The 21,550-nt window shown below is 37.0% G+C and overlaps 1 long non-coding RNA gene across 1 annotated transcript in view; it reads right to left on the bottom strand.

Annotated features, from left to right (window-relative positions):
- Nucleotides 1-15,909: 15,909 nt before the first annotated feature.
- LOC108286186 overlaps nt 15,910-21,550 on the bottom strand; it is a 41,263-nt gene continuing 35,622 nt past the window's right edge. The window contains exon 3 of the long non-coding RNA XR_001817848.1: nt 15,910-16,314. This is a non-coding gene — a long non-coding RNA (uncharacterized LOC108286186). The remainder of the gene's footprint in view (nt 16,315-21,550) is intronic.

The raw sequence follows: 21,550 nt of genomic DNA, 5'->3' as shown, positions 1-21,550 counted from the left end.
CAGAGGGCTGTTTGAAATGTGAAACTCAAACACATGCTTTCCATCAGAGTGCAGAGCATCTATAGTCTACAAAATAATAAATATATAAAGCATCCTTTATATTTGGGCAGGGCTTGATGGGAAGATGATCAAATACTATGCCTGAGAACTTCAGCCACAGAAAGGTAAAAAAGACTGAGGCCATTATCCAATGAGTTCCTGGTTAAACTGGGAAGAGGGCTCAGCTCTCCAGTTCTGATCTGGTCAGTTGACATCTTATTTCTGAAATGCAAATTGGTAGAACTCAAAGAAATGTCTGTATATTGTAAACACATCTAAGATGAAGCAAACAAATACACACCAGATTTCACTGCTTAGTCCCTTTAGATCAGTATTCTGTTGTTGTTGTTATTGTGGTGGAGAAAGTTGAGAAGATCTTGTGAGGATCATTTTAGCAATGGGCAATGAGCCAGTTTTGCTGAACTTCACTGGCAAACTGCAGATTTCCCTAGAAAACCACATGACAAGGCTTAGTTATCTCATGTTTTTAATTCTCTCTGCCCTGACAAAGTTAGATTCCTTAAGTCAACTTGATGCACCAAACAGAACTTTAAAGACATAAGCATCTCTGCCCCTTCTAAATGAAAAATCTGTTTTGAGGAAGGTGAAAGAAAAGACTCATTGACCTTGATCATCTCTTCTGAGCCAAGAGGTCTGATTCCCAGCAGAAGCTGTTAGAGTGAGAGGAAATGTATGACGAAAAGGAAAAATATACTTCCTAATTCTACTGCAAAGCTTGTCTCTAAGTATCATGTCCCTAATAGATAAACACACCTTTAATGAAATCTTATAATTCATTTTTTTTTTTTAGAAGAGACAGAAAAAAGATCTGCTTTATTTTTTCCATTTAAAGCTTTCACCGCTGGGACTGATTCAAACTTACATTCTTCTTAGGTTTCAATTGCCAACATATGATATGCTTTAGATGACAAATCACTTCTATCTTTGTGATCTGTTTAATTCTCACAAAAACCTTTTGAGTTTGATATCAGCCCTCTTTAACAGGGGCAACAGCTAAAGTGCAAAGAACTGAGTGATTAATTCGTAGCCACTCAGTGGCATGAACAAGATTCACAGTTAGGTCCTCTTTCTCTAAATTCTACATACCTTCTTCTCCTCTGCGTCTGCCTCTCATGCTACTGTCTCTTTTACAGCCTTTGAATGTTTCACAAGTTTATGTTAGCCCCATTTCACCTCTGAGCATCAGCGCCAAAACCTAAAATGAAAAAGCAAACACATCAGAATTAGAGATTCAAGCAAATGTTGAGCAATAGCACCAATTATTGGCAGCCCGCCCACACCTTTGAAATGTGAGCGATTCTTCAGTCTACACTCATGCCTAAGAAAGGAGCTCTTGGGAAACGGGTGACTCATTCCATGATGAGTCTGGACAAATAGAAAGGCCCAGGAGGCACTTGCCTCTAGTAATCAGGAGGTATTGACTTCTGTTGAAGTCAAGAGCAAGATTTATTAACCTATGAGATAAATATTGACTGAAATTTTGGATAGTTCCTCCTTTTCTTCCCAGAAACCAGGTAAATTACTCAGACTGCCACTCAGACACTTGGAAACAGAATTTTCCTCCAGTTTTATGTCCATTTTTAGTTATAGACCTCCTAAGGGAGGAAAATCTTTGTACTATGTTTTAGAGAGATATTTAAAATCCTGCTAATTATTGCTTCATTTTTATCTATTCTAAGACTCACTGGCCAGAAGCCTTTTATTATACAGTAATAGGTTTTCACATCCTTAGGGCTTTTTTTCTATGGTCTTCGGTGTCTGGCTGTGAGTCCAAATTTCAATTCATCTCATGTAATAGCTTCTATTCTTTCCCTCTCTATTCTCTCATCCTTAAGAAACAGTTTGCCTCCTATGGAAACCCCTCCCAGGCCTGCAAATTGTGCAAGTGGGCCTTAGGATAGTTGTGTTCTAAAAGCCCCTCAATGTGATGCACTTACCACTAAGTCATAGTAAACCCTTTTTTCTTCTGATAAGTTATTCACAGATGCCCCAGTCCAGTATCCAGGCTCTGCCTGTCCCTTTGCCCTGTGGCTTGAAGTTGTTTGAGTTTGCCTTCAGATATATGTCAGATTTCTTTTCTTTTCTTTCTTGATGACACAGAACAATCACCCCAGATAACCTGCGTTTTTCCTTGATATTTCTTTTCTTGGAGTCATTTCCTTTCAGTAAAGTAGAAGGTATATCCTTACATTATATTAAAAGCTTCAAAACTGTAGATTTGCAAAGCTTCAAGAATGTATTCTCTTCATTTAAATATACTCCTTTCTGATCAGAAAGATCAATACCTTCCACAGCATGTTTTTGCTAAGAATGAGTATGTTTAAGGCTCTTATCTCCTTGACTCAAATAAATTACTAAAAATACTCATCCTTGTTACTTTCAAATACCATAGAAACATTTGTGGCATTAACACAGTGTCTTGCAGCTTTTGGAGTATTATTACTTTTCAGTTCTTTTTTATTATATATTTAAACTCTAATCCCCTTTCTTTTCTTGAGATGATTATGTTTGCCAAAGACCTGTATGGAAGAAGTTTGCCTTTCTTTAGAAGCATTTTCCTCCCACAGACTCATTCCTTCTGAGGTTGTTATGAATTTTTAACCACAGAAGATGTCACTACTGTTATTTTCTAATTCTGAGAGTCACCCCTATGCGTTGACACGACTGAAGCACCTGTAATGCATCGAGTCCAGCATGCTGCCTAGGTAGCAGGCAGGAAGTCTTGATGTAAATGCTTAACTGAGATTTGACCATGACCCACGTTCTAGTGGTAAGCAATATTTGAGTATGTGACAATTATGCAGTGTCCTAAGATAGGTTTTAGGTTGCTTTTAGCTGATATTTGTATAGCACTATTTCTTGCTTTAATACATTACATTGTGCTTTTAGCCACCAAGGAAATGGGAAGGTACTGGCTATCAGCAATGATGTGCTTGGTGTGTCGTGCACAACCTGTGAATGGAGAATGTCTCTGAGAATGAAAAGAGGCTGAATCTTAGGGATAAATTCACATAGGAATTTTCGCCTCTGAAATGAACAGGAGATAGTCAACAGCAAGAAAGTCCTTGAAATTCACCAACAGAGATGCAAAGAGGCTGAAAATTAATCAGCTGCCACAAGGTGGCGAAATCACATTGACGTCCTTCTTACTGCTCTGTTTCCTCATAGAAACCTTTTAATGTCAACCATCTGAGGACAAAGGTGTCATTTCTACATTTAAATAAAAACCACTTATCACCAAGATTTACAAACCACTGCAATGCATTCAGACAGCTATCTGGGTATACTGGATAGTGTGTGAATAAGTAAGGTTGACACCGCCAAATAAAAAGCAGAAAGTACATTTTGTTTTCTCATAGCTACCTGTGAGAACTTGTGTTTCTCCCCATATTTGATGTCAATTTGCTAAAGATTAAGAACAGATAGCATTTAGGATCCATTTTAGAGCATGTTGTGGAAATTCTGCGAAGTGCAGTTTACTTTAGCTATAAGGTGGGCACATGAACAAAGACGCAGATTCCGTTGTAAACATTTCAGGTGCCATCACAAAGAGAAAGGGCAGCATCTGGATGCAGTGGCCCTGTGTCCTGGGCTGCCGCTCACCAGAGCATGAACTGTGCTCTTATTGGAGTTTCCAAATCCTGGTACATCCATTTATATTTTTGGGGATTTCATTGAACACCAGTTGCCTCTTATTTTAAAATATTTGATAACAATACTTTAAAGTACTGTTGTGGAGATAAAATGAGTGAATTCATATAAACGTAGCTGCTCCTAGCCAGAAGCACATTGTGGATATTAGACAAAGATGCCTCTTAGGGTACATGCATCCCTTCTGTAGGCTACAGGACATGGTAAGCAGAGCTTCCACTAGATCTAAGCTCACTTGTCCCCTTTCCTGGCCATCTTGGTGCAGGGGTCACTCTGCGTGATTAAATGTCTAGGGTCTGCATGTAAGGCATTTACAATCATGCTTGGCACAAAGAAGATAAGCCCTCTAAAAATCATCATGATCTGTATTATCATCATCATCATCGTCACCACCACGTCCCTTCTGGCCTTGTCTTTGTAGCCTTACTATGTCTAGTTTATTCTACAGGTATATGAGAAGTGTATCTATAGATATGGTAGCAGGGAGAAACAATGCAGATTAAACAACTTTATAAACTAATATGTTGACCTGATTTGGTGAAAAGTACGATAAAAAATTATGAGTCAGAGTGGTATGAAAGAAAGATGATTTAAAAAATAAAGAAGGTGTAAAGGGCAGAATCTTTTTACAATGGTAGTTCCTCAGCCAACCCCCAGTGATAGGGGAGGCTCCCTTCCTCCCTATCCCTGCCTAGCCCAAGGCTTACTACAACTGGTACTGGGACTTGGCTACATGTAAATTTAGGTCTTTTGCTTTATTTAGTGCATTTTCAGACACCATTTCTGAGACCCAGTACTACCACATGACTTCCTAGGTGACTTTCTGCAGGGCCTCATGTTAGCTCCCCCAGACATCAATTTACAGTGACTACTATACTCACTGGTAGATGAATACCATGTATCCCTGACTGTCATTAGGAGTCCGTAAAGGACAACAGGCAAGGAACCAGTTAACAGAACCAGGCTCTGACAAACCACAGGGTCTCAAGGCACCTGTTTATCAAAAGAGCATTGCTACTTACTTTAACTGAGGCATTAGGAGTAGTGGCAACAGTTGCCATGGGAGTGAGTAGGTAATATAGGCAAGGTGTCTGTCCAGGACTCTTTCAGTCTAAATAAAACAAATACTAACACAGGGAATATGAAGAACGTGACAGTTTTGCTCTTAGAGTTTACTACATCTTCAGAAGACCTTGACTCATTGTTCAGAAGATGAATAAAGGGTATTCATGCCATGTCATAGGCTACTCAACATGAAACTTCCATTTTACTGATTTAGTCTCAGAATGCAGTTGCTGACAAAATGCACATTGATTGTGAAAAATGAGGATTTCTAAAATATTGATAGAATTTTTTATGGGGGAGGGAATTAACTTAGAACTTAAAGCATGAATAATATGTTTTGATGACATAGCAATTAAGTCAGTTTTGTTGTTTTGGAACTGCTAATTTTCTACTCATTCAAGGGAAAATGAGGCCTTTGTTTTCTGAAATAAAAACTTTCGAAATGTCAGATTTTGTTCAACAGGCCACAAGCCCCTTTGACATCATCTTTTTGTGAGGTGCTTTTGAAGTAAATGCATTATTAGTACAAGAAAATCATGACTATTGTAAACAAACAATAACTATTAGTTTTTCCTGCGTATGTTTGACACATGGTTATGGAGCTGTTGTAGCACTAAGCCACTTGAAATGTCATTGATCCAAAGCACAGCATTTTCAGGGCAGCTCTTGTAAATTCTTCCATAACAGAGTCATATTGGGTAGTTTATGACAAGCTCTGAAGCAGTCAGTGGTAATAACCAGAAAACATACACAGGGCAAAAGGAGGAACATTCGTAGAGGTCCCAGCAGAAGTCAGAGCCTCATTCACAGGGACAGCATGGAATTAATATGATGCTGGGTGGGGCAACCTCCCAGAGGCATTCTGGGACCCTCATATCAGCCTGAGGAACAGCTCAGCATTAGTAATATGGTGCTCACTTACCTTCCCTTGATGGAATAGCAGCTTAGACAAGTTGATGATTGTAAAATGGGAGTGGGAGAGTCCCACGATCTCTACTCCAACTTTAGCAGAGCAGATTTGATCATCTGTTTTACACATTAGGCTTCTGAGAAAGACTGCTTAAAGAAAAGACCTCCCTACTTTTTTAAAAAGCAATTTTTTTAAATTGCTCTGATAGAAAGGGTTGGTGTTGGGAAACCGGAGAAAGGGAGGTGAGGGAAGAATGAAACCAAGTTAAAACTAGAGGGTTGATTAATGCCGAGTCCTTGGGGCATGTTTCTGGAGAATAGGGAAGAGCGGGGTGTGAAAACCAAGTCACAGCATCCTGGCAGCTTTGCTGCATCCTAAGATGAAATTAATTTAGTTGATGAGGAATAGGAGCAGAAAAACAAAGACAAAAGTCTCTCTCCTGAATAGAAATTTTAATCTTAGATACAGCAAGATTAAAATATGGATTATATATTTTATCTATTATTTTTTCTTTGATAGAGCAACTAATTTATTCCATTTGTTATGGTTAATTTCATGTGCCAAGGTAGCTAGGCTATGATGCCAAGCTCTTTGGTCAAATACTAGTCTAATGCTGTTCTGCAGGTATTTTTGTAGATGGGATTAACATTCACTACTGACTGATATTAAGTGAAGCATATTGCCCTCCATAATGTAGGCGGGCTTCATCCAAGTTGTTGAAAGCCTTAAGAGCAAAAAAAACAAAACAAAACAGGGTTTTTCCAGAAGAAATTCTCCCTCATACTATAATATAGAAATCTTGCCTGAGCTTCCTGCTGGTCTGCCCTACTGATTTCACATTTAAGATTGAAGCATCAACTTTTATCTGAATTTCCAGCCCATGGGCCCACTCTACGAATTTCACATTTGTCAGTGCCACAATTGGGTGGACCAATTCCTTAGAATAAATCTCTTTCTCTGTACACACACACACACACACACACACGTACACATACACACACACACATACACACACAATGTGTATATACATATAATTGATTCTGTTTCTCTGGAGAATCCTGATACATCAGTATTCCCAGAGAGGTTCTGATTACTCTCAAGCCTTGTATAAAAGAAAGGGCGTGATGGCTTCAGGTACCACATGGCTCAAATTCAAACCCAGGCACTACTACTTAGTGGTGAGGTCCTGTGTAAGTTATTTAATCACTTTAAGTCCCAATTTTCTCAACTATAAAATGGGAATAATGTTACTTATCTTCCTGGTATTGTTCTTTATGAGAATTAAATGCACACGAAAGTACATGTTGCAAAACTTGGCATATGGTAGCTGATAAACACGTAGTAAAGAATGTGGATTATCTATCTATTATACTGAAGAACGTTCAGATTATTTTACCAGCTACTCAGATCTGTGAATGTAATATTATCTCTGTTTCTGTTTCTAGACATAGTCAATTAAAAATAGCCTTTAGTGTATATAAAATTTCTTCATATGAATTTCTTAAAACACTAGTGCCATGAAATTATTGAAAACAAAAAAGGTCTCAGATTGAAATAAGAGTGGTAGTCCGCCTAGTGTAATACCCTCGGGAAATTCACATTTTACTTGAATATATTAAAGACTCAGAAATTCTGCAGTTTCATTTACTTTCGAATAATCTAATTATGGTAGTCATTTGGCCTATTTACAAATATTCATTTTTCCTTTCCTCCATGAGGTGGTCAGTTTTACCTCCTCACTCTTTGAAATTAGATGTTGTCATATGACTTGCTTTAGGGAAAAAAAGAAGAGTGAAGTGACCGGTGACGTTTCCAGGTAGAACCACTGGAATCACTTCCCTTCTCCTGTCTTGGACAGTGCAGAGGCATAAGTTAAATGGAACTTCACTCAGTCTGTGTTGCTGACTGACAACAGTGAGCAGTGTCTCCCCTCTACTGATCTGCTTTGGTATGGCACTCATGGTTGGAAGTCAATATGGTGTTATTGTATGCCAAATTTTGAGGCTGCTTGTTACTACAGCATAGCTTAGCTTATTTCATGTCATACAGGATTCTGAAAACAAAAAAGTGAGGTGCTTGTATAACAATACCCTAAAATATGTGGCATGAGATCCATGGTAAGATGGTTAATATTGAGGGTCAACTTGATTGGATCCAAGAATACAAAGTATTGTTGTTAGGTGTGTCTGTGACGGTGCTGACAAGAGGTTAACATTGGAGTTCAGTGGACTGGGAGAGGCAGAGCCACGCTCAGTCTGGGTGGGCACAATCTAATCAGCTGCCAGCGCAGCTTGGATAAAAGCAGGCAGAGGAATGTGGAAGGCCTAGACTGGCTAAGTCTTCTGGCCTCCATCTTTCTCCCATAAAACTGGATGATTCCTGCCCTCAAACATCAGACTTCAAATTCTTCAGCTTTTGGACTCTTGGACTTACATTAGTGATTTGCCAAAGGCTTTCAGGCCTTTGGCCGCAGACTTGAAGGATGCACTGTCAGCTTCCCCACTTTTGAGGTTTGGGACTGGGGCTGGCTGCCTGACTCCTCTGCTCGCAGACAGCCTATTGTGAGACTTCACTTTGTGATCCTGTGAGTCAATTCTCCTAATAAATTCCCTTTCATATATTCCTCTATCCTGTCAGTTCTGTCCCTTTAGAGAACCCTGACTAATACACATGGTTAGGTTGCAAATATTGAGGAAACTGTTAACAAAACCTGAAAGAATAGCACAATGTTTTAAAACATAAAAATATACATGATCACAAAATCACTTTTCCTGGAATCTCTGTTAGTCAACCTACTTTTGAAAACATTGTTCCAGAATGTGCTTTCCTTTCTCTTTGCATGTGAATTATTACCAAAATAAATAAGTAAATAAAAGTGCAATAAAATATTTTATGAATGGGACATGATTATCATTTCTTGCATAGGCTGTGCATTTTATACTCACTTCTATTTGCTCAAACTGCAATGACCTTCTCCCTCTTTGTCTACTTCACCCCACGCTATTCTTCATAGTCTACTTAAAATGATACTGCCTCAGTAAAGCCTTACCAGATTTAACTGCTTGTAATTAATTGCTCAGTCACATTAATTTTGAATTATAACTTATTTTTTGTATTGACTGCCTTCTGCCTAATAGCATGATTAGTTTACATATGTATCTCATCCCTACCAGATTACAATCTCCTTTAACCTTGGAACCATCTCATTGAGCTTAATATCTTCTACAGGATTTTGCACAGGATTTTTCATTTATATTAAACTCATTGATTGATAGTTCATGGAATAGAGTTATGCTAAGGACTAATAATACAAATATTAATAATAACGATGATGTAACTAAATTTTCTGAGCTCTTAGTAATGTGCCAGAAACTATAACAGATTTATATGATTATTTATTTTATTCTTCATATTATACCTGTGTGATAGTTACTGTTATCCCCATTTTATAGGCAGGAAACTGATGCTGAGAGAGGGTAAGAAATTTGACCAGATTCACACAGCTGATAAGTGACTACCATATTTGGCAAATGTAAGCCTAGATATTGGTCTCAGGTGCAGAAAGATAGATTTTCACAATTATGCATATAGTATTGGCATGTACTAGTATTTCTCTTTTCCAATTTAAGGTCATCAACCCCAAAGTTTGGCAGAGTTAGCTTGGTACACACAAAAATAGGGATTGGGCTGGAAGAAAAAGAAACAGTGAGAGAGTGTTAAAGGCGGAAAAAGGCATACGTGGTAGAAACAGTTAATCAGGCCATGACAGCTACCCCCCATCCTTCCCCTCATAAATATGGAGAAGTAGCAAAGAGCAACAGAAGAGGGAATAGAGGAGGAGGAGGAGGCAAGTTTGTTGTGTGTGAAGCACATTTTGCTGAGCCAGAGATGAGAGTGAAGCTCAGTGATGTCCTGGCTTCAGAACCTTAGGGATGTTGGTGGGGAAAATATTCAAATAGCGTCATTGGATATTAGATGTTGAAAGAGCTAAGATAAGCTGCAGATTACTTTTTAATAAAAGTAGCTTTGGAAGTTGTCTTTGTCTCTTATCCTTCTTACTTGCTGTATTCATTGGAAACCCTGCCATTAGCATTAATTGAAAGAAAGCACCCAGTGTGCTTAAATCTTTGTCAGAGGAAAAAAGACTCTTCTGGATCAAAGAACCAACATTATGCTCTGCTGAAAAGCTAATCCTATTTCTGTGACTCACCACAATTGATTTCTTTGTGGATCATCAGCAATCCATTTACATACGACAGTTGATATTCAATGTAATTGTGGTTCAACAAGGGCTTAATGAATGCCTACTATGTGCTAGCCCAGAGTCAAGCACCACAGAAAACAAAAATGACACAAGAAAAATGCTTCTCCCTTCTAAGAGCATGGAACTCATTTGCGACAGTAAAATAGCATGAGATATATACATGGAAGCTCCGGAGGAAGCTGAGTAAGGTTGTCCACAGTAATGTGGGCATCTTTAACAAAGGAGGGGCTAAAAGAGCAAATACAAAACTGTAGACAAAGTGTTGTCAGCATGGGCAGAGAAACTTCAATTCATTAGAATTTTGTTTTAACTTCAAGTCATCCATATTAAAGTGTGGAATACTGACTGTGTCAACATCCAGAGCCTCCTCCTGATTCATAGAAAACATGAGAGACAGCATAATGTAACAGTGAATACTAAAAGGGAATACTAGCAGATGAATAAGATAAGCATGGTATGCCTTATCTAAAGAGGTTGATAAATCTCATTTTATAGATAAAACTGAGACTCAAGGACATAAATCAATCTGTCACTTGTTGTGCAGATGAATAAGCTGAAATTCAAACACAGATCATCAGATCCCAAAACTGGTTTTCTTTTACTCTGTTTTTCTCCACATTATTCTGGTTTCCCTGCCATACCCAGGAATAGCTAAGATTGTGTCTGGGAAAGACAGGAGAGTGAATATCTACCAAATTGCCTCAGTAGACCATCCTCACATTCTCTAAGAATAGCTAGAAGTAACATTGGTTGCCCCGAGAGTCATTCTGTGATCCTTTCCTTATGACCAAGGTTGATTGGACCAGAAGTTGTATATGACATGGTTGAGACAATTGATGACCTTTCTCCGTATTTCATTCTTTGACCCTAATTGTTTCTTTCAGGGATGATTGGTCCCTAAACCAACAGAGTAAGGAAAAGAAATTCACTCTCAGATGAAGTGGTGGGTGTTTATTAGGAAACTGGGAAATGTCAGCTCTATGTGTTCTGCAATATGCTCCAATTATTCAATCCAATCAAAGCCTGTCTGTAGAGAAAAAAATGCAGACTGGAAAGAAGCAGACTCTGTCCCTTTTCGAGGCCCAGCTGCATGTCTGCCCTGGACTCTGTGAAATAACTGTGAGAGAAATTACCCTTTTCTGCGTAAGCCGACCTAGTGGATTTTAGTCACTTGCAGTGAAAATAATTTGACGCAAGAGGAAGTATGTGGCTCTTAGTGGTTAAGTGAGAAAGCAACGTTAAGATAAGCAAAAAGGCTGAGTGGTTTAGAGAAACAGGACAAACGGTGGGATATTGAAGAGGTACATCGTTTAGGAAGTTAGGGTCCAAACAGGGAGTGAGCATCTTTTTATGCTACACTTGTCATGTAGTTAGTGGCAGATTTTCTAAGCAGGCAAAACTGTTAGAAAATGTGATTAGGTTCTGGACAATAGCAGATTTGTCACCTGCGTTCACTGGAATCTCCCCTGGGTTAAGAGGGAGTTAGAATGGGTAAGTTGTTTACTATAGCCAATATGGTAGCCAATAGCAGCATAAATAGAGGCAGAATTTGAATTATAATTGGAAAAGGCATTTAGTAAAGTGAAATGGGAGTGATGTGCGTTATAAAAAAAAGATAGATGTGAGACTTAAACATGTAAGTGGAAAGACATGGGAACTTTTATTCCAGTTAGTTACTGTAAACAACTCAGGACTAATGGGATGGATGACAGCAGGTTGTAAAGCATGGAGACTACCGTCAGACTGTCTAGGTTTAAATCCCGGATCTGCTACTTGTTAGATTTGGAACCATGGGTTAGTTATTTTATGCTTTGTAAATTTCTAAAAGAAGAATAGCTGACAACCTGCTATCTCTTGCTATGTAATATAACTAACCCAAAACTTGTTGCCCTAAAACAAAGAGCATTTATTCTTGTTCACAGTTAACTGGTTTCTTTGGATATTCTTTATAGTATCAACTCAGTGATTCTTCTGGTCTCAACTGGGCTTATCCGTGGGTCTACAGTCTGTGTCCAGCATCCATGCTCTTAAACTACTATGCCATGTGGCTTCACAAGCATAAACTCTATCACCTGCTGCTTTTTGCTTGGTTCTCTTACATATCTCTTACACATCCAGGTTAACTGAATGGAAGCTAATTTAGGATGGTTTGACTGAAACAGATCTCCTTTATGTGGTCTCTCAATGACGAGGTTAGCTCAGGCTTATGGTAGGAGCCATGTGAGAGAGAGACTGCAGAAATCTGCAAGGCCCTTGTGGAGGACTGAGCTCAGAACTGGCACGACATCTCTTCCACTGCATTCTATTGGCCAAAGCAAATCTCAAGATCAACTCAAATTCAGAGTTTAGGAAAACAGACCTCACTGCTTGACAGAAGAACCTACAATGTTATACTAAAAGATCAGTTATAGGACTATCTGGGTGAATTTGCATTCAATTTATCATAATGCGGATAATAATAGTACCTAATACCTAGTGTTATTTTGAAGATTAAATGTGTTAATGTATGTAAAGCCCTTAAAATAGTTTCTGACAGCTGAGCAGAGTTATATATATGTGTTTTTGTTTTAATCCTGATATCTTAACAGACCCAGACAGGACAACAATTTGTCACCTTCTTAGTATGGGGAACAATGATTTTTTAAGTCATATCATGATTTTTTAAGTCATATCTTAAAATGTGAGCCAAAGAGTGTACCTGTTATTAAGATGGGTCATTGCTTTCCGGTATTCAAAACTGTAGGAGAGGCAAGAGTTCTAACCCCTAGTTTTATTTTTATCAGGGTGTTGCTATGACTTCTGGCAAGATACCTGATATGCCCAGGCTTCTGCTTCCTCAGTGTAAAGCAAAGTTTGGACTGCATGATCTTAAGTGTCTCCTAACTGCTAACTGCTAATGAATCCTGAGAAGAATATTCTCCCCAATTTTATTCCAACAGCTAGCTAATGGGAAAGGGTGAGTCCTTTTATTGCATTGACGGCTTTTAACAAAAAAGAATGCCAGATGGAACTGGGCTGCTGAAAATAAGCAGGAACTTAAAGCGAATTGTCAAAAACAAATTGACCTAAAACAATTTTCTCAAAGTCAAATTGTTGGAAAGAATAAATTGTTCAAAAAAAAATCATGTAATATAGATTTTTTTATTTTAGTAATTTTGATGTGCTTGAAGAAATTTTGTTAGCTTTCATGAGTAATTAAGCCTTTTTGTCATTTTTTCCCCCACAATTTTCAGGGGGAACAAAGGTTCTTTTTCTTTCTCGTTTCTAATTCATATAGTCAATTATGTCTGTTCTGCTCATTTGTCTTAAAGTTAATTATTCTAAAAATCAATGCTTCCAACTGCCAGTTGACATTATTTTATAATTTTGAAATTTGTTATAATTTTTAGATCTTTTATCCATATTTTTATAACAATTATACTTCTTACTATGTAATTTCACTTTTTAAACTGTTTAGATTTATTTTCAGCCAGTGATGTTAACTTCATTTACTTAATCCCTATTTTATGTTCCATTTTGGTTATACATTTCTTATGTATTTCAGCAAATTTTACAGAGCGGCAGTTTTACCACTCAAGGTTGCTGTCCGATTGAAGCTGTAATGAAAAACATGTAAAGTCTCAGTGTGAGCGTCTCAGACAGCTATAAGCTTAGGCCAAAATTTGTTGACCTAACAATGAATAAAATGTTTCATGGGTAAAACTCTGGGTAGCAGTTGGCTCTGGACCCCTGGTAACTTCACTGAAGAAGCTAGGAAAAGAAATATATGCCAGCTTTTCTGATCCACTTAATCACTACATCAGTTTGATAGTTGAAAGCCTTTATGATTGAAATGAAAAATGCAGAATGTTCTAAGTCAGTGTAGTGATTAACACAACTTTAACGATGTCCAGTAACTTTATTCTTCAGAATTATCTTTTGCCACATCATGTCTTTAATTCTGCAGATTTCTTGGAATATAGAATTGTTACAAAAGAACAAATGACTAATTAAAACAAATTTAGACTAGGTTGGTTTGAGCAATTTGGTACAAATTCATAAAAGTATTGCCAAATCAGAAAAGCAAACATAATTGGATGAAAATGCATCATAAATTGAAAACAGAAGTTTAAAAAACAGATTTAGACTAGGTTGGTTTAAGCAATTTGGTACAAAATCATAAAAGTATTGCTAAATCAGAAAAGCAAACATAATTGGATGAAAATGCATCATAAATTGAAAACAGAAGTTTAAAAAACTAGAAAAAAATCTTCCAAATCCTGAAAAAAGAAAAAAAGCCAATACAACTCTAAACACCTTCCACATTATTTCCATATTAATAATACATAAATAACCAATTACAGAAGAATAGTCATATTGTATTATTTTTTACTAGTTTGGTTTTAGGCAAATTGTTTTTGACCAAATTGGCAGCTAACCAATAGAAGCAGTGATTTGAGCCAATACCCTTTAAATGTGCTAGGGTGATTCATGGTGCTATTTTAAACAGACTGAATTTGATCTGGGTTTATTGACACAATTTATCTCAAACTCTTCAACTTCTTGCTTTTTGATTCTAGAATTTCTTTTCAGTTCTGACCTCCCACATGTGTCTGATGTCGGAATTCTGATTGCTGGCCTCTGCTTTAATTTACATCTAGTAAGAACTAGATCAGGTTCTTAGCTTTCTGCCTTCATCATTAGTTTTGTTCATTAGCTCCTTTTTCTTTCTTTGGAACCAAAATGATCCTGGCTGCTCACCAAAGCTCTCCCCTTTGTTACTTCTAATAGTCACCTGCTATGATGAGGCTGATATCTCAGGGATTCCCACAGTTCTCTCTGGCTCCTGTAATCAAGCCAGGGACTCAGGGGCTCCAAGATCTGTCTTCTAGCTTCTTATGGGGCAGACATTCTTATTTCTTCCCTCAGATCCCTAAGGGTGAACCAGTTGGAAGCCCTGCTGGTATTATAACCACCCTTTCTGATCTTACCTTATTGGACCAGGAGTAAACATACCTTAACAAACTGGGTCAGATTTTCTTTACCTAGTGTTTGGATGACTGTTGTTGATATGGTTTGGCTGTGTCCCCACTCAAATATCATCTTGAATTTCCACGTGTTGTGGGAGGGACCCAGTGGGAGGTAACTGAGTCATGGGGGAAGGTCTTTCCTATGGTGTTCTCATGATAGTGAATAATTCTCAAGAGATCTGATGTTTTTAAAAACAGGAGTTTCCCTCCACAAGCTCTCTTCTCTTGTTTGCCACCATGTGAGACATGCCTGAAATCTTGTCCTTCTCCCATGATAGTGAGGCTTTTCTGGCCATATGGAACTATAAGTCCAATAAACCTCTTTCTTTTGTAAATTGCCCAATCTCAGGTATGTCTTTATCAGCAGTGTGAAAATGGACTAGTACAGTTGTCATCTTTGTAAGTGACTAGAATAGCAAGTATAAAGTCAGATGCTGACTTTATAAAATGGGAAGGCATTTTGCATCATGTCAATCAGTAAGTCAGAGAAAGCCAGTTGTTGCTTGTAACCTCGGAAAGATATTTTATTCTTTGTTAAGCAATATTCCTTCATGAATAATCAGTGTTGAACGGTTTGACATTTATTGTTAGCCAACAGAGGCCAATTCTCACTGAATTGTAAACAATGTGTATCCACAGCTTAGTGACATTTTCCTATTTAATATATTCATATGCACAGTAACAAGTTAAATATCTACAATTGTTTATGTACTTTTAAAAAACTGTGATGAGGGCCGAAGGTCTACCTATTTAGTACTATGCTGACTAATGGGATGACAGGTTCAATCATATCTCAAACCTCAGCATCAGCAAACCTGTATATGTTTGTAGCAAACCTGTATATGTTTGTAGCAAACCTGTGTATGTTTCCCCTTGATTCTAAAATAACTTGAAAAAGAAAAAAAAGCAGTAGAATAACAGAATTTACTATCTTAACCATTTTTAAGCATATAGTTCAGTAGTGTTAAATATATTCACAATGTTATGCAACCAATCTCCAAAACTGTTTTTATTTTGCAAAACTGAAACCCTATAGCCATTACACAACAGCTTCCTAGTCTCTTCTTCCCCTCCCCCCAGAAACTACCATTCTACTTTCTGTCTTTATGAATGTGACTACTGTAACTACCTGATATAAGTGGAATCATATGTTATGTAGTATTTGTCTATTGTGATTTTCTTATTGCTTTTAACGTAATATCTTCAAAGTCCATTCATGTTGTAGCATGTGTCAGAATGTCCTTCATTGTTAAGGCAGAGTAATATTCCATTGTATGTATGTCCCACATTTTGTTTATCCATCCATTTGTCAATTGATATTGGATTGCTTCATTTCTTGGCTATTATGATTAATGCTGTAATGAACATGGGTATACAGATAGAAGGCAAATGTTTAAATGGAAAGAAGATAAAAGGATACATAAAACTAGAGACAATAAACAAAGAGATTCCCCATCCCTTTCCTACTCCTAGTTATCACTGCCTATTGAGATCTACTTGCATTTCTGTTCTTGACTTAAATGAGTCACTTCTGCATTTATATAAAATAAATTCTCCTTTTTTTGCCTCAAGTAGCTCAGACTAGTTTCTCTACTTGCAGCCAGCATCTTAACTAATATATGGTTAGGAGAAAATCTCTGCAAATAAAGACAAGTTTAAGTCATGACAAATATTTCTTTTATTCTGTAAATAAGAAATAAGATCACATTGCACTATTGACAAAGAAATTGCAAACTGCAAGAACCACCATAAGCTGGGATTTTTGCAACCTCCCAGACCTTTAATAAGAAGCTGAGAAAAGTCGGAAAAATTCCTCCATGAAACCCAAGAAGGAAGGTTAATGATATTTTAGATTTGGTATTCTTTTTGTTCTGCTTTTGCTTCAATTTTTTACTGTTTCCCTGTAAAACCAAAACTGTCCAACAGGGATTGAATTTTCTGTGGACAGTTTGTCTTTCATAAGCTTCACAGACAAAATTAACCATCAAGGGAAAAATAAGATGACATTACTATTTTTGCAAGTTCAAAATTGTTCTCACAAGTATCTATTGTATGTCTCATTTTTTTTCTTAATCTCTTGCCTTCATCTTCTTTGAAATTACTGCTATAAAAGTTAAGATAATATATATTACTAGTATCCCAGCATCCAAACAGAAGAGCTTCTCTCATTCCACATTACACAGAAGCAGTTGAAACAAAAACAAACAAATGACACCAGCCTAGGCAACAGAGCAAGACTCCATCTCAAAAAAAAAAAAAAAAAAAAAAAAAAAAAAAAAAAAAAAAAAAAAAGAAATTTTAAAAAAAAAAAAAAAAAAAAAAAAAAAAAAAAGATAGTAAACCTGTCTTCAAAAAAATAATTTCTATATTTATTTGACCCAATCTTCTATCCATTTTCTCCAAAGTAATTTCAGTATTCAGACCTTGACTCCCAACTCCCACAAAATTCTTTGTGTTTCTACCTCTTCCTTTCCCATCAGTCCTCTCAATAATTTTCTCAGATGACCTGCTTCTTTTTCTCATCATACTTCGGCCTTGTATTCTCTTTAACCTGCTTTGTATTTTTTTTCCCCACACTGTCTGGATAGTTTTATTTTAAAAACTTGATTTCTAAGAGATGGTACTAAAGAGAGGATATATGATAAAGAAGGGAAAGGGATATATTTTTAAAGGTTTCTAAGTGCTCATGCTGGAGTTCTCCCTCTGTGCTTAAACACAGCAACCTGAATTTATGGCAGGCTTACAGTTTCATACCGAAAAAGCATAAAGACCTATAGAAAACCCCTCCAACGCCTCCTTAAAAAATCTACACGTGTTGACGTAGTTGAATGATGTTAGCAGCCAAATCATGCATTGAGAGAGAAATTAACATTTAACTAATATAAACATCCAGGAGGTCTGTACTCCTGCGAACTTTCTTTATATTGGAATCCTTGTCTGGCTAAACTTCTTATACTAAGTCGGTGTAAGAAAATATAACATGGGATAAAATAACTTCTCTTGAATGACTTTTCCCCAGGATACTATGAAGAATTATTAAAGATTTAAAAGTTAAATTTGCTTTTGGCTGTATACAGATTAATTGAATTCAACAATAAAATGTCCTAGTTATATTTTTGTATATGTTCATGCCCTGTTTAAGCTAGAAAAATGTGTAGCTTTTCAAAACAGCTGCCTAAATCATATAAAATTGCTTTGACTAATTTTAAAAAGCCATTCCAGGCTGGGGCACTAGCTCAGGCGTATAATCCCAGCATTTTGGGAGGCCAAGGCAGGAGGATTGCTTGAGTCTAGGAGTTTGAGACCAGTCTGTGCAACATGGCAAGACCTTGTTTCTACGCAAAATTAAACACTAGTATTTTTTAAAAACCCATTTTATGTCTGCAATTGATGACATATTGTCTAGTCGATATTCCCTTTTAGTATGAACATGTAAAAGCAGATGCTGAATCTCAGCCGTCATAGCCTCTGTCAAAGCTAAAATGCATATAGTAAAACTACAAAATTTGTCATTCAGAATTTTATCAATATTTATTTTGTGCATCGTCACTAAAAACTTATAGGGAAGGAGTCCATCAAGACATATACAACTTCTGTCAAAGAACTCATTAGCTTAGTTGGAGAGATTGGACATACATGCCTGAAAGAATCATTAAAAATACAACATACAACCTGATAAGTGGAAAAATGTCAAATGAAAATTGCAAACAAAAATTCCTATAGAGATTCACACAAGGGAAGCAGTCACTGATATGGATCGATGGGAGAGTCCAGAAGAGGTGTAAGGCTGAGCTTGGAATAGTTTGTAGGAATCAGGGAAGCAGGAACTCAGAGCAGGGCATTTACAGGTGCATGACTGTGGGATGGAGAATATGATCAGAGACAAAAACAAAATCATTCCCATCCTGCTTGAGGAGAGGGAGAAAGGATATAGCAGTGTATCTAGACAGGAGAGTTTTCAAGAGAAAAAGAAAAAAAAAACTCACCTGACTTCTCCAATAAGGATGAAAATAAGCTTTTCAACCAGTGAACTAGCTGCAGAGACATTAGGGTTCTCATTTGGTTCTGTTTTACACAGAAAAAGAAACAGATATTTGCTTAACTAAAGCAATCTTAATGACTTTCAACAAATATTACAGAAACTCGTATGTATGTTTGGAGTTTCTAAGCTAAAGAAGTATTTAACAAAAAATAAAAATAAAATAAAGCAGATACCCCTGTAGTTTATCAGTGGCAATTTTCTTTAAGGAAATACACTCACATTGAGTATGTTTCTTTGACTATGCACAAATACACACACATCCAGGTTAAGTATAAATAAAGACTCTACTGCTGGTATTTTACTTGTTATTTTAAAATACAAGATTGAGATTCGTGAGTAGAACTTGACATTTAAAAATCAAGAAGCAAAATTTAATCAGTAAGAGAGTTGAAAAATATTTTTTGTGCACCTTCATTAAAGATTAGGCCTAAGACTGCCCTCACAAAGCATAAAGAAGAGTATTTCCTAGACCTGATGCACTTTATTCTCATAAAGATCTTCTCAGATTGGATTATTTATTCTCCTAAGGGTATGTGGTTGTGTGCTGGTGCACAATGCCATGAGATAAATGCACCACGTCTTTCTGGAGTTACAATTTTATCTAATGATTTGGAAGTAGGGCAAGTTAAGTAATTTAATAGTAAGTAATTGAAGACATACTTTTTATATTAAAGCACATACAGAAAAATTATAGTGCATAATACAAAATGCTCCTGAAATTTCATGAGAAAAATATGAGGCATCCAATAAATTTCCCTCATGGTTGGTTGCGTAAGGAATTTCCCACACAGCAAGAGAAACAAAGAAGGCTGCTTAACAGAGTTTCAAGCTAGTTTACTCTCCTTACTTTGGGAGAAATTTTTACAGTAAAATTGCTCTACTAGATTATTTCTTCCATACTTACGTAGCCTGCTTTTTAGTTAATCTTACTATTGAAAGAGTTGAAAGATAATTGATCATGTAAGGTTGTTTTCCAGATTTTAAGGACAAGTTTAGTAACCCATTCTAATGTTATGCATGGCCTCTTGGGCTTCAGGCTGGTGACAATACCTCCAATCCCATCTCCATCTTGTTGAGTTGGTCCTGGGTCTCAAACAATGCTTCCTAGGGCTGCGGGTAATGCCAGACAATCAATTCAGTCTGCACCATTAACCTCCAGGGATTAGTAGCTCTCTGTGCAATTGAATGTTCCCAGATTAGTCCCTGTGGTGAGCCACCTGCCAGGACTCAGCACTTCACAGGCAAGCTAAGAAGCTAGTAAAAGATTTAAAGCTCAAACTTGAGCTGAGCAATCAGGATATTTTTCTCACACAATTTATAGCTACTGTGGCATGACCTAATTTCTTATTCCCTGTTTTATTTTCCTTAAATTTTGAGGATTGATTTACCTGATAGAATTTGTTTCACAAAAGTTAATGGAAGAAACGTCAACTTTCCTGTCATAAAAATAGAAAACATACTGCAATCCAACATAACCTTAAAGCTTTTATTAAATTCCCATATGTTAACACTTGATACTTATCAAAATAAGAGTTCTTAGAGTTATGCAGGCAAGAGCTACCATTCATTGTGGGATAGAAACACCCGGCCAGTAGCAGAAAAGCATGTGGGGAGAGCCACACTCTACATAGAGTGTACATAAAGTATACAAATCATAAAACCTAGGATTGACTCACTGTAGGTAGACATACTGATGTATAAAGTGGTATAGGGCCATCAATTTGCATCCTGAAAAGGGGATAAGTGTTTTGTTATCAAATGAGATAGAGCAGGAGGGAATAAATGGAACTATTCATGCCTCAACCAACTAACACAGGCAAAATATATGCTAAAACCGTTTTAAGACAATGGATATCTGGTAACTAAGGACAGTAAACCCAGAGAGATGAGAAGCACGTTAGATGTGCTCTGATTTCCCCGGTTTAATGCCTTAATTGTTTTGGGAAACCATCGTGCATGAAGAGTAACTTTGGGTAAAACCTGTCAACTCTCTGAGAAAACAAAGCTGAAAATGTGAGGAAAACAAAGTGGCTAGATTTTGCCAGAGAGAATATTGGTGAAAAGAGAGCTACACAGAGAAAAAAACTCCGGAGACCTTAATGGGTCCTCCTCAGATAGTCAACAGAGTACCAGTCAGTGCATGAGGTAATACCCCATGGATGGGTAAAATCATCCCAGACGATTACAGAGTGCAATCTTCAGTGTTCGCATACACCAAGAACAGTTTCTGTTTTCGTCGCCCAGACTGGAATAACATGATTTATGGCACATTGGGTACAGTGATTCAAAAGGGTCTTGCTTCAGTAATGGGAAATAATTATCCATACACTGAATGTTCACCTGCTCCTACATTTAGTAGACTCTAAATCTTATTTTTAAAGTTCTTATAAGAAAGACCTGGATGGATCAAACTATTTCTTAGTAACTGATTGTTTATAAGAATACAAAAATATCTTGCATTGAACAAAGTAACATTCACGATATCTTGCATCCAATCAAAGAGTAAGAGGCATATAAAGATGTTGGAAAACACAATCCATAATGAGGAG

Source organism: Cebus imitator, unplaced genomic scaffold, assembly GCF_001604975.1.
Source record: "Cebus imitator isolate Cc_AM_T3 unplaced genomic scaffold, Cebus_imitator-1.0 Scaffold315, whole genome shotgun sequence".
NCBI lineage: Eukaryota > Metazoa > Chordata > Mammalia > Primates > Cebidae > Cebus > Cebus imitator.
This window is presented reverse-complemented; position numbering and strand designations above follow the sequence as displayed.